Source organism: Saccoglossus kowalevskii, chromosome 4 (genome assembly GCF_978046115.1).
Source record: "Saccoglossus kowalevskii chromosome 4, keSacKowa6.1, whole genome shotgun sequence".
NCBI classification, from domain to species: domain Eukaryota; kingdom Metazoa; phylum Hemichordata; class Enteropneusta; family Harrimaniidae; genus Saccoglossus; species Saccoglossus kowalevskii.
In genome coordinates, this window is record NC_140644.1 from 20,182,238 (window position 1) to 20,198,007 (window position 15,770).

Here is a 15,770-nt window from a genome sequence, read left to right on the forward strand (position 1 = left end):
ATGCTCATACAGATTCAAATACACAAAAGATTCATTACTTGACCTTTCATCAAATCATTTATAATCCTAATTACCTCGAAATAATTAAGTGATTCACAATTCCATAAACATTTTTTTAACCTACTCTACCCACGAAATCCATGAAATTTGTAGTAGAAGAAATATTGAATAACTTGTTCAGACTTATGCACATCACTACCTAAATACAGACAAGGTAGGTTAAATAGTTTCCCAGACACAGAGTCTGTGTTAATATAGGAGCTTTGTGCTCCCTGCAAGCCATTCATTAATGACTTTTTTAAACCAAAAATGACTTTGTTCTCATGATGTTATGTGCATGTGGAATGAACGAATTGAGTTTTTTTTTTTAATGACGAGAATACATAATTATTACAATGAATCGTCTACAATACACATGCTGGGATTCAAAATTACGCTTTCTAGAAATCTAAAAAAAACTAAATATTATTTATATACTGCAAAATGAATATGAAAAATCATTCATCATTCCAGAAATACAATAAATGTCTTGTTGAGTAAATACAAACAACATTAAAAAATTGATAATTTATTTGATGTCGCGAATTTTCAGGAAATAAACGTATCCCACAGCATCACCGGCTGTCAGCAACGTTGTGTCTATTGGATTCCATGCCAATGCCCAGACACCAGACGCTGTGTGGAACACATGAACCTGTTTTTGCTGCTCTACATCCATATACGAATGGTCTGATCTAATGCAGCTGATGCTATATACTTATCATCCGGTGAAAAGCATACAATACGTATTTCTGAAATATGGCCTGACATGGTACCAGTGATCGTGTTTGTTTCGGAATTCCAAATACGAACCAACAAATCATTAGAGCATGTGACGATATGTTTTTGATCATGCGAGAATGAAGCACATGTGATCCACGCAGGCTGCTCCATGGTTTGAATGAGGGCGCCATCTTCACTACTGTAAATACGTGCCGTATGGTCAATAGATGAGCCAATAATTCTTCCACCATCCGGGGAGAATTCCGTATACTGACAGAATCGGTCAAAACCGCCTAATTCCATTAATTTTGTTTGACTTTCACAATCATAAATCAGCACTGATTGTGCCAACCCGCCAACCCCAATAATACGCTTATCGTCTTTAGAAAAACGCAAACACCAAGAATGGTTGACATCTGATAGTGACTTTGGTTTCTCCTTTGTCTCTGGTCCAAACTCGTATAGTTTTATCATCACCACCACTGGCTACCAATTCACTGCTATTGGAGAAAGTGCAGGCACGCACACCACATGAGAACGTAGGTTTCCTGTCATGTCCCTCATATATCAAAGATGGTTCATATTTTTCCATATTCCACACACATACCTGAAATTAGAGAATATATAATCCATTATTTCATTCCTGGTGTGAAGAAACAATATTTACATTTACATTTGCAATAAAACACCAGTGAGTAACATGCTGTAGAATACTTAATTTTCATAAAAATATTTTTTAGTTATTTTGTATAACATTTATTTTGATGAGTTGAATGTAAAACATGGGAAAAAGGTATTTTGACTGATTCATCCCTTCAGCGAAAATAAACCCCAAATGAAAATAATATTTGTCGTCTTTCAGAACGTGTTGCTGGATTTGATTGTATTGTTTACAGGAAATTAGCATAAATAGAACATGATAGCACAGGGGGTTACAGTAAATGCTCTTAAAAATATAAATTAGAACTGTATTTTGTATAACTACTACTATTAGTACTACTTGGCAAACATGATACAAGGGGCGTGTTAGTAGTTGCTATGCTTTACTGAAATTAAAACAAGCTGTGAATGGTGTAAAAGATAGAGTTGTATTCATTGTTGGCCTTGTATGGAAATAAAACTGCCTGTGTCCACGTGCACGCAGAAAATTACCCTCCAAAACAGAACTGAATTGCATCCATTCAATGACATTTGGATTTAATAAAATATATGGAATACACACCTTGAAGTCGTCAGATGAGGATGCCAACCATTTTCCATCAGGTGAATAGGACACACTCCAACATCTCTCTGAGTGGAATCGCAATCAAGTTAATTTCTCAGCTGCAGCAGCATCCCAAATTCTGACCGATTTATCTTGGGACACAGACCAGAATCTGGTGACATGGTGACATCCATCACCCACCCGGAATGTCCACCTAATAAAGCCAAGTTTTCTTTCTTTATGATATTATACAGATGGACTGACATGTGACTTGACGAGCTCGCCACCAGTAACTGGTCATCAGATGAAAATGCAACTGATGAAGCATCATTGGGTAGACGGAATCTTGCCATTTGGTCACCAGTGATAGCATTGTAAACTATGGCACTTGAGTCGACAGCTGCAGATGCTAACATCTTACCATTATGAGAAAATCGGACACACCAGATTGCGGATTTATAGTCAAGGATTTTATGTCCTTCCAAGTGATCTGAAGCTGGGAAATTGACGTTGTCTTTGATTTTATGACCTACCAGTGTAAGCATGGTTGACCGTTTCTTCACATTCCAAATATACAGCTCCAGGTTATCCCCACAGGATGCCACTTTATTACCATCGATCGGGGACCAATCACAGAAAATCACATGACCTTCATGACCAATAAGCTCGCTCTTCATACGACCTGATGCAACATCCCAAATTTTTAATTTTTTGTCCAGTGATGATGATATCAATTTCTTACCATCAGGTGAATATGAGATGCAGTTAATCCACATCTTGTGGGCATTCTTAATAACACGTCTCCGTTGGTACGTCTTTGGGTCCCACAAATGGATGCTTAAATCACCAGAACTTGTAGCAACATCTTCTTCTGTTGGAGAAAACCTGACACATGTGACTGCACCATTATGACCTTCGAGCTGACCTTTTAAATCACCTGTGTGTCTATTCCATACTCGGACAGTTTTGTCTACAGAGGCTGAATAAATTGAATTGCCATCTTTGGAAAATGAGACAGAGAGAACAGTGTTTTGATGACCACTTAGCTGCTGTTTGTAAGCTTCGCATTCAGAGGGTTTATTCATATATTCAATCCATCCTGTTGGCTTTGTTATGTACGGCTCCACATCAGCAGTGAATTGCTCTTTCAATTTTGTTGCTGATTTCTCTGGAGCTGTGCCCTTTGGGGCATTCTGGGTTTGTTGGTAGTAACAGCGGAGTTTTGCTGATGATATAAGTTTCTCTTCTCAGGAATTCTAGCATTTCTTCTAGATCTTTAACAATTCCTAGATCCAGCTGCTTGACATCTTCATTCAACCTGCGAACTTCAGCAACTGCTCTGGTGCATTCAGACAGTAAGTCATAAGTCATGTCAGCCATGCACTTAGCTTGTACGAACTTTAAATTGCATATCACGTCACGCAACTTGTCGAATTGTTGAGCTGCGATGTGATTTGACAATAATTGACTTATCTTGCAGAAATTCAATGCTTCTTCGCTATATGCCAATGGCTCTAATGCTTCGATTCTCAAACTCATTGTGGAAACTTCCAGAAAAGTATCTTGCAATCTTAGAGTGAGTCTCTTTCCATGTATCTCCGGGAAGGTAACGACGTTGAGCCACTTCCCAGAACTGCCGATGATACAGTGACACCAGAACTGAACCTTGTGAACCTCTCTCCACCAAGAAACTTCCCAAATCGTGACGTAAGCATGCAAGTAGCAATGGTGGGAGACGTTTCTGAGGTGGTTCGTGCCAAACAAGAACATCATCGAGTAACTCATCGTCACAGCTGAGAATATCGAGGAACTCATCTTGATTGATCCCTTCAACTGATGCCGATATCAAACCCAACGCTCGGCTTACTAACAATTTACCATTGTATCGTTTCAGGGACTCATAGAATGAATTAACCATGCCATCAACGTCAGCCTCCAGCTTACATTCACTAATATCCCTGAAAATATATAATTGAATTTTCGGACTTAGTTATATGATAGAAAACTTATCATTGAATATAATAAACTATATTATTCAGTTTACATTGAGGTCAAATAAATGTCAAAATTAGCCATGGGAATTCCGGGGGAAATTGCATGTTGGTGCCCATGCTATTAGTGCAGAAATTGATTTATCATTGTTCTTACTTATAGGATGCCCAATCACGACATTGTTGGAACACTAATTCTAAGTAGAGCGGCAATGAACAATTCTTGAAGGCAGTTAGGATGACGTTCCACTGTTTGGATGTCAAAGTTCTGCCAATATTCTTTAATTTGCCATCCAGAATTGCAGGACCATCTTCTTTATCAAGTCTGTTAATCTAAAAGAGAAAAGGAATAGATACATATGTAGTAATACATTCATTCATCTGTATTCTATTTTGTAATATGTTTCAGGTCAGGCAAGACAAAAATGTATTCATGTCTTATTTTTATGTTTTATGGTGTTTGATTGCACTTCCCATTTGGACAAATGTGTTATGATCTATGAAATGTATGAAATGTGTTATGACCTGTATGAAATGGGATGTTGGTAGTCCAAATGTCTTCAGCCTATCCAGACATCCACCGACATCTGGCAATGTACTAACAATGAGGCGAACATAATTCGGAATTCTTCTTTGTAGCCATTCCAATAACTGTCTTGCACTATTCTCATCAGACAGCTGGTCCAAAGAATCAATGAGAATGAACAAAGGGACATCTGCATTTGCTTTGTTTAGAAGTTTTATGAATTCTTCGGTCAGCTCAGAGTATGTTTGTGGAATGAACTCTTCATTGGCCCCATAGATGCGTGCAATCTGTCGGCACAGACTGAGCATCAATACACGACCAGAAGATGAATCCGCAGAGGTACCACAGAAACGGTAGATAATAGCAAGATCTGATCCAAGGTATCGGTTTTGTACATCTCGTACAACTTTGGATACCAGCGCGGTTTTACCAACGCCAGATTCTCCATAAATTACCAATGGCATCATGGGATCTTCACCATCAATGTGTTTATGAATCTTGGAAAGTATGCCTGCCCTCCCTACAAAGTTAATGGTATGTTCCCTACAGAAGAGTGCATGTCGAGTTATTTCTTCTTCCAGTTTATCAATTGGTCCAATCTGGCTCAGGACACGTCTAACATTCATTTTTAAGAGAGATTTTACTTTCTCGCACATTTCTGTAATTGAAAACAAACAAAGAATAAAAGGCAGGACTCCAGAAAACGTACCTACACTTTATGCAAACTTTTTTTAAATTATGCTAATTTATTTATGACATGGCAAATTCTGTGCTCATGAATTCTGTGCTCATTATTTTTGGGGGCAAGAGTTAGAAAGGGGGATTAGCAATCCTTAGGCGGTCAATACAAAAGAAGGGACCCATTTGGAGACCAGCAATGCTCCTCATGTCTGTTGTTGTTGTTGCACGTGACTTGCAGCTGTCAACAGCGTTGGTACTGTGACGATTCGCCTACTACGACTGGCTTAAATGTGAGGGTGTATTAATTCTTGTGCTCTGTTTTTCTGACTTGAATTCTTGATATACAGAAGTTGCTGGACATGTTTTTAACGTCTTTCATATCTTGTCTTGTCAGAGTGTCCAGTCCGTGATTTGATCATGCAATCTATATGGCTTAAATGTCAAGGTTGACATTTATTGAACTTTGAAATGAAAACATTGACAGTGGCTTGAAACAACAACAAAACATAAAAATAATAATAGCGAAAACAATGGCGCGAGGACCTCAAGTTGTGATAGAACGGTTTTAAACCAATCACTGATCGCGGTAATAACGTCATAGGTCAAATGCAATGTATGATATAATAGGAATACGAATAATCTAAACTAAACATCAAAGCTATTGCTGCACAGAAATAAAACAGCGAATGGAATAATAATTAGCAAACATTTTGATGTCTAACTAGACAATTCAAACTTAATTAACAAACACACCTATGATTTGCATCTCGCCCCGACAATCTTTGAGTTCTCAGCGCACTGTTCTCACTAGCATTCAAAAATCGTACTAACGATTCGAACCAGCAATCTCTCACATTGCTGGCATTGTACATTTCCACTGAACCATGCAAATAAATGATTTGTTGTCATATTTAGCTTTATTGTAAATTAGTGTTTGCGAGGAATGACAGGCAGGTATGGGAATTGAACAGACAACTGACCCACAAGACCCATGATGGATTGACTGGTTGTGTTTGCATTTGATGAGACTATTTAGTGTGTATATATATAGAAATACAACATATTTCTATTATTGAGTTACAATTGTCCAAAAAATTGCCGATTTTGTGTTTTTACTTAACCCGTTAGTGTACATCTTGCCAATTGGGTGTTTGCCATTTGCGTTGCCCATACCTGACCCGACCCTAACCCTAATGCCAAGATTCGTTCCTGTTAATAATTCCGTTGCCCATACCTGTTAATAACTGTTCAATAATGATACTCAGTTGTGCACTGTCTGCGGGTAAGTTGCATTGATGTCAACTGATTAAACAAGTCACGTTTAAGTAATTTCCATTATTAACAAGTGGTTAAATTGTGATAATAAATGTGTGGACAAATATTTAAGACTAATTTTGGTGTAGACAAGTCGTGTTTAATTAATTTCCACCATTAACAAGTTGTTAAATTGAGAGAATAAATGTGTGGACAAATATTTAATACTTAGTTTGGTGTAAATAACTCATGTTTGATTAGTTCCCACAATTACAAGTTGTTAAATTGAGAGAATAAATGTTTCAACAAATATTTAATACTTATTTTGGTGTAATCAACTCATGTTTGATTAATTCCCACAATTACAAGTTGTTAAATTGAGAGAATAAATGTTTCAACAAATATTTCAGACTAATTTTGGTGTAGACAAGTTGTGTTTAATTAATTTCCACCATTAACAAGTTGTTAAATTGAGAGAATAAATGTGTGGACAAATATTTGAGAATTATTTTGGTGTAAACAACTCATGTCTGATTAATTCCCACAATTACAAGTTGTTAAATTGAGAGAATAAATGTTTCAACAAATATTTAATACTTATTTTGGTGTAAACAACTCATGTTTGATTAATTCCCACAATTACAAGTTGTTAAATTGAGAGAATAAATGTGTGGACAAATATTTGAGAATTATTTTGGTGTAGACAACTCTCGTTTAATTATTTTACACCATTACAAGTTGTTAAATTGAGAGAATAAATGTATGGACAAATATTTGAGACTTATTTTGGTGTACACAAGTCGCGTTTGATTAATTCCCACAATTACAAATTGTCAATTGAGAGAATAAATGTTTCAACAAATATTTAATACTTATTTTGGTGTAAACAACGTGAGTTTGATTAATTCCCACAATTACAAGTTCTTAAATTGAGAGAATAAATGTGTGGACAAATATTTGAGAATTATTTTGGTGTAAACAACTCATGTCTGATTAATTCCCACAATTACAAGTTGTTAAATTGAGAGAATAAATGTCTCAACAAATATTTAATACTTATTTTGGTGTAAACAACTCACGTTTGATTAATTCCCACAATTACAAGTTGTTAAATTGAGAAAATAAATTTCTCAACAAATATTTAATACTTATTTTGGTATAAACAACTTGTGTTTGATTAATTCCCACAATTACAAGTTGTTAAATTGAGAGAATAAATGTGTGGACAAATATTTGAGAATTATTTTGATGTAGACAACTCTCGTTTAATTATTTTACACCATTACAAGTTGTTAAATTGAGAGAATAAATGTATGGACAAATATTTGAGACTTATTTTGGTGTACACAAGTCGCGTTTGATTAATTCCCACAATTACAAATTGTTAAATTGAGAGAATAAATGTTTCAACAAATATTTAATACTTATTTTGGTGTAAACAACTTGTGTTTGATTAATTCCCACAATTACAAGTTGTTAAATTGAGAGAATAAATGTATGGACAAATATTTAATACTTATTTTGATGTAAACAACGTGAGTTTGAATAATTCCCACAATTACAAGTTCTTAAATTGAGAGAATAAATGTGTGGACAAATATTTGAGAATTATTTTGGTGTAGACAACTCTCGTTTAATTATTTTACACCATTACAAGTTGTTAAATTGAGAGAATAAATGTATGGACAAATATTTGAGACTTATTTTGGTGTACACAAGTCGCGTTTGATTAATTCCCACAATTACAAATTGTTAAATTGAGAGAATAAATGTTTCAACAAATATTTAATACTTATTTTGGTGTAAACAACTCATGTTTGATTAATTCCCACAATTACAAGTTCTTAAATTGAGAGAATAAATGTGTGGACAAATATTTGAGAATTATTTTGGTGTAGACAACTCTCGTTTAATTATTTTACACCATTACAAGTTGTTAAATTGAGAGAATAAATGTCTCAACAAATATTTAATACTTATTTTGGTGTAAACAACTTGTGTTTGATTAAATCCCACAATTACAAGTTGTTAAATTGAGAGAATAAATGTGTGGACAAATATTTGAGACTTATTTTGGTGTAAACAACTCATGTTTGATTAATTCCCACAATTACAAGTTGTTAAATTGAGAGAATAAATGTTTCAACAAATATTCAATATTTATTTTGATGTAAACAACGTGAGTTTGATTAATTCCCACAATTATAAGTTGTTAAATTGAGAGAATAAATGTCTCAACAAATATTTAATACTTATTTTGGTGTAAACAATTCAAGTTTAATTAACTTCCACCATTACAAGTTGTTAAATTGTGAAAATAAATGTATGGACTAATATTTGAGTCTTATTTTGGTGTAAACAACTCGCGTTTGATTAATTCCCACAATTACAATTTGTTAAATTGAGAGAATAAATGTATGGACAAATATTTGAGACTTATTTTGGTGTAAACAACTCATGTTTGATTAATTCCCACAATTACAAGTTCTTAAATTGAGAGAATAAATGTGTGGACAAATATTTGAGAATTATTTTGGTGTAGACAACTCTCGTTTAATTATTTTACACCATTACAAGTTGTTAAATTGAGAGAATAAATGTCTCAACAAATATTTAATACTTATTTTGGTGTAAACAACTTGTGTTTGATTAAATCCCACAATTACAAGTTGTTAAATTGAGAGAATAAATGTGTGGACAAATATTTGAGACTTATTTTGGTGTAAACAACTCATGTTTGATTAATTCCCACAATTACAAGTTGTTAAATTGAGAGAATAAATGTTTCAACAAATATTCAATATTTATTTTGATGTAAACAACGTGAGTTTGATTAATTCCCACAATTACAAGTTGTTAAATTGAGAGAATAAATGTCTCAACAAATATTTAATACTTATTTTGGTGTAAACAATTCAAGTTTAATTAACTTCCACCATTACAAGTTGTTAAATTGTGAAAATAAATGTATGGACTAATATTTGAGTCTTATTTTGGTGTAAACAACTCGCGTTTGATTAATTCCCACAATTACAATTTGTTAAATTGAGAGAATAAATGTGTGAACAAATATTTGAGACTTATTTTGGTGTAGACCACTCTCATTTAATAATTTCACACGAATACAAGTTGTTAAATTGAGAGAATAAATGTATGGACAAGTAAATTAATTCCAACAATTACAAGTTGTTAAATTGAGAGCAGGAATGTATGGATAAATATTGGCCATATATTTGTGAGTAAACACCTGTTGTTTAATTAATTTCCACTTCTACAAGGTTGATAAATTGAGAGAATAAATGTGTGGAAAAATATTTGATACTTATTTAGGTGTAAGAACTCGTGTTTGATCAACTTCCACCAAGTTGTTAAAATAATGAAATAAATATACTGGTATTATCGGATATTTGATTTAATTGTGAAACTTTCTAACAAAATGTTAACTGCTGACTTCAAACCCTCAATCAACAATTCCGCAGACACAGTATAAATTCCACAACACCACAGAAGATATTCGTCTGTTGCCTGAATTGTTTTCGTAATATAGCGAATGCCATCGACACTTTAACAAAATCTACCTTGACTTGGGTCTTGTTTATCTCTTGTCACAATCTGTATTTATTCATTCAGTTTTGCATGTGGAGTATCAGGAAGTTTATTATTTTTTCGCGACATTCTTTGTTTACTTGTTACGATATGAGGGATTTCAGTTTATTTGATTTACGTTTTTACGGTAGCTCTGAGTGGGACTCAAACCCACTGCCTTTTCAAGCTAATTTTGTTTTATCTCGATGGCACGCTTGTGTACCACGCCACAACGTTGGTCGTTGAGTGGTGTTCATTTTTCTAACTACTCCAATGTTCCGATGAGTTGAACGGGAAAGCCAAAACGATTGTTGGTTTCTGATTGCTTTGGTTCTGGTGAGTGTGTATCTAGTGGAATTCGAACTCATGGCGTTTGTATTGTGCGTTTTTTTATTTCTAATGTGGGCTATGCCGTAATATGCAACCACTTCCCCGTTTTATTGTGATTTTGCAAGTGTTTAATGAAGTCTTCCTCACCCGTCACGCCATGACCCAGTTTCAACCCACAGTCAGCTGGGTGCACACATGATAATAAAATAAATACGATATTTACTATATGGGGGCCGCCATCTTGAATGCAGCATAAAACTAAATAAGAGACAAGTTGTGAAACGCGTTTTTCAGATTTCTACAAATCACGATAAAAATATCAATCTTTCACAAAAATGCGATCCGCTAGGGTTATATTAAGCCAACCGATAACAAAATTCGGCCGAATTCGGTGTTTTTGTGTGGAAAAATCTCTTGCATACGAACACCAAATTACAAGAAGATATCATAGAACACTTTCCTGGGGTATTTGAAACCGAAATAGTGTCACCTGACTGTAAGGCCGTCGCTGATTTGCTGATTAGCTGGAATGACAATTTTTGGTTAAATACCCCAGGAAAGTGTTCTATGCTCTTCATGTAATTATTTAATTTCTTCTTAATATGGAATAAATTACATTCAAGATTAATTTACCTTTTATATAATCTCCATGAATATCCATACTGATGCCTTCATTGTCCCATTTCAAATTATGAAATGGAAAAAATCTATCTGGTCCCAATTTAGGTGACAACTCCTCATCTTTTAGTGTCTTCAGATGTTTTCTACTATCTTTATCTGCTTCGTTGCCCTGGGTAACAACATTGTACACAGTTATTAATACATATTTGTGCTAATTTTTTTTGTTTCTTAATTTGAATTTGTTGGTATGTGTAAAATGATTTACAATTATTATTTAATACTTTGATCAATGTATTCCATAATTAATTACCTGAAAGTTTATAAACAGTTTTGCATTCGCTGATTTAATATCGATATTTTCAAATCGTCGGTCTATTGCCATTGTCGTTTTAGTAGTTTTATCATGCTCTAGCTCTAGCTCTAGCCACTAAATAGTGGCGTCTTTGGTTTTCGCTCAGGTCGGCTTTTTCAATTGCACTGTATAAAAACGATCGGATCTTTTGCTCAACCTTTGTCCATTCTTCCATTGCTTTTCCGTGCGTTTCTGCATTCGGTGACTGGACATCAAATTCTTTGTTGATTGGCTGGAGAGCATAGCACGCTGGTACAGCGTTGTCGTCATGAAGGTACCATTTATTCAACAAGGCACGACCGCTGTCGTCCAGGTGTTCTTGAAATTTTAGGAAGTCATTGCTGGGAATTGTGGGCGGAAGTGGCCTCCATCCATACTTGTCTCCAAGTATGGCGATGAAGGCTATCCCAAGTGATGTTTCCTGGCAACGTTTAACCTCTTCCAAGTAGATATTCAGTATACGATGGTCAGTGACCGATTCACGCCTCACTCCTGGCATAATAAAACATGAGTATGTATTAATGTGATGTACATATATTAAACTTGATCAACTTGGAATCCACAACATTAGGGACCATACTTACCAAACTTGTGCGGTCATCGTATTTCCTGGAAGTAAGAAATAAACAAGCTCATTTTAATTAAAGCGGAAGGGTCGTCATCTGTGCGTGCGCGGGAATTGAGTCTCAAGCGACGGTAACAACTCATGCTAAAAACGCAAAAGCTCCAGGATAGACGCTTGTTTGTGAACAATGACACGCTAAGACAATCTGACACATGCGCAGGTGACGACTCCTCCGCTTTAACTATCCTAGGGAGCGGAGCGTTCTAGGTTGCCAAGAGGCGCGCCAGTGTACCCGTAGTCAGCTAGTGCGCAATTGATATTAAAATAAATTTTATTAATCTGCCGATATTTGCTATATGGGGGAAGTCATCTTGAATATGGCTTGAAACTAAATAAAGAGACAAGTTGTGAAACGCGTTTTTCAGTTTCCTACAAATTGGGGGGGGGGGACAAAACTTTCAGAGCTAAACGATATATTGGGTTAAGATTAAGCCAACCGCTAATAAAATTCGGTCGAGGTTGTTTTTGTGTGGAAAAATTTCTTTGCATACGAACACCTAATTACACGAAGAACATAGAACATACAAAGAAATGAACATTATAATTTGCTGCCACGGAATCAATATTTTACGCAATGCTTGGTTGGAAGTCAGTGATTTATCGCATTATATTGTAGAAAAATAAAGGTGGAAAAGACCTATGCAATATGACGCCTTACTAATCGATTTTGGCTAAAATAGCGCCCGCCGCCTTTTACACTTGTGTTTATACACAGATCTTGATACTTTTTAGAATTTAAGTTGCTTTTTAATCATAATTATATATCATTGTCACACTTATGTGTGGCAATGGTATATGACATGCTGTCATGAGTGTGCCAATGTTAAAAGACATGCTGTTATAAATGTGGCAATGTTATATGGCATGATGACACAAGTACGACAATGGTATATGGCTGATGTCATAACTGTGGCAATGGTATATGGATAATGTCATATGTGTGGCAATGGTATATGGATGATGTCATAATTATGACAATAGTATATGGATGATGTCAAAATTGTGGCAATTGTATATCATATGGCATGACGTCACAAGTATGACAATTGTGTATGGCATGACGTCAAAAGTATGACAATGGTATGTATATGGCGTAATGACACAAGTGTGACAATGATATATGGCATGACGTCACAAGTATGACAATCGTGTATGGCATGACGTCACAAGTATGACAATGGTATGTATATGGCATGATGACACAAGTGTGACAATGATATATGGCATGACGTCACAAGTATGACAATTGTGTATGGCATGACGTCACAAGTATGACAATGGTATGTATATGGCATGATGACACAAGTATGACAATGGTATGTATATGGCATGATGACAAAAGTGTGACAATGATATATGGCATGGTGTCACAAGTATGAAAATTGTGTATGGCATGATGTCACAAGTATGACAATGATATATGGTATGATGACACAAGTGTGACAATGATATATGGCATGATGTCACAAGTATGACAATGATATATGGCATGATGTCACAAGTATGACAATGATATATGGTATGCTGACACAAGTGTGACAATGGTATATGGTATGATGACAGAAGTGTGGCAATGGTATATGGTATGATGACACAAGTGTGACAATGATATATGGTATGATGACACAAGTGTGACAATGATACATGGTATGATGACACAAGTGTGACAATGATATATGGTATGATGACACTAGTGTGACAATGATACATGGTATGATGACACAAGTATGACAATGATGTATAGTATGATGACATAAGTGTGACAATGATATATGGTATGATGACATAAGTGTGACAATGATACATAGTATGATGACACAAGTATGACAATGATATATGGTATGATGACACAAGTGTGACAATGATACATGGTATGATGTCACAAGTGTGACAATGATACATGGTATGATGACACAAGTATGACAATGATATATGGTATGATGACACAAGTGTGACAATGATACATGGTATGATGGCACAAGTGTGACAATGATACATGGTATGATGACACAAGTATGACAATGATATAATGGTATGATGACACAAGTGTGACAATCATATATGGTATGATGACACTAGTGTGACAATGATACATGGTATGATGACACAAGTATGACAATGATATACAGTATGATGACATAAGTGTGACAATGATATATGGTATGATGACATAAGTGTGACAATGATACATAGTATGATGACACAAGTATGACAATGATATATGGTATGATGACACAAGTGTGACAATGATACATGGTATGATGACACAAGTATGACAATGATATATGGTATTATGACACAAGTATGACAATGATATATGGTATGATGACACAAGTATGACAATGATACATGGTATGATGACACAAGTATGACAATTATATATGGTATGATGACACAAGTATGACAATGATACATGGTATGATGACACAAGTGTGACAATGATATATGGTATGATGACACAAGTGTGACAATGATACATGGTATGATGACACAAGTGTGACAATCATATATGGTATGATGACACTAGTGTGACAATGATACATGGTATGATGACACAAGTATGACAATGATATATGGTATGATAACACAAGTGTGACAATCATATATGGTATGATGACACAAGTATGACAATGATACATGGTATGATGACACAAGTATGACAATGATATATGGTATGATAACACAAGTGTGACAATGATATATGGTATGATGACACAAGTGTGACAATGATACATGGTATGATGACACAAGTATGACAATGATATATGGTATGATGACACAAGTATGACAATGATACATGGTATGATAACACAAGTGTGACAATGATACATGGTATGATGTCACAAGTATGACAATTATATGTGGTATGATGACACAAGTATGACAATGATACATGGTATGATAACACAAGTGTGACAATGATACATGGTATGATGTCACAAGTATGACAATTATATATATGGTATGATGACACAAGTATGACAATGATATATTGTATGATGACACAAGTATGACAATGATATATGGTATGATGTCACAAGTATGACAATTATATATATGGTATGATGACACAAGTATGACAATGATATATTGTATGATGACACAAGTGTGACAATGATATATGGTATGATGACACAAGTGTGACAATGATATATGGTATGATGACACAAGTGTGACAATGATACATGGTATGATGACACAAGTATGACACAAGTATGACAATGATATATAGTATGATGACACAAGTGTGACAATTACATTGTTGTTTACATGATACGCTTTCGCAGCGCACTTTACCGGGGAAAACAGGTCTGTTTGGGATAGAAGTGCACATTGAGGTTCATGCATAGTGTATATAAATATACTGTATAATACATGACGGAGACAATCCAGCTCTATGATCTCATTCGAACCGAAAACAAAAAAAAACAACAAGTATAACAGACATGTTACTGTACCTCATTTTGTCTGCCATTCTGAAGACTCCATTTCCACTCCCTGTACCGATACCGTAGCTACACGACACTCCCATTGACTATTGTTGGCTAATAAACCAGTAGAGTTGTGTGTCAGGCTATCGTGTCTGTGTAAATGATTCGGTGCGCTTCTGTAGCCCAACATGCGACCCTTGACCTGCTCGGATTACCTAAATATTCTGATTACCAACACATTTGAGTAAGAACACTTTTATTGCACCCGACTTTTATGATTGCGTTATTTTATTGCACCTGACGTGTTTTTTTTTAAATACTTAATTTAATCAAATAAAACAAAGCGGTGATAACAACAATGACGGAATTGTTAGAACTGCAATAAATTACGTAGAATCACAAATGAGT

At 35.0% G+C, this 15,770-nt stretch overlaps 1 pseudogene; it reads right to left on the reverse strand.

Moving 5' to 3' along the window:
• Positions 1-34: 34 nt before the first annotated feature.
• Positions 35-15,565, reverse strand: LOC144349444 (uncharacterized; annotated as a pseudogene).
• Between the last annotated feature and the right edge of the window lie 205 nt (positions 15,566-15,770).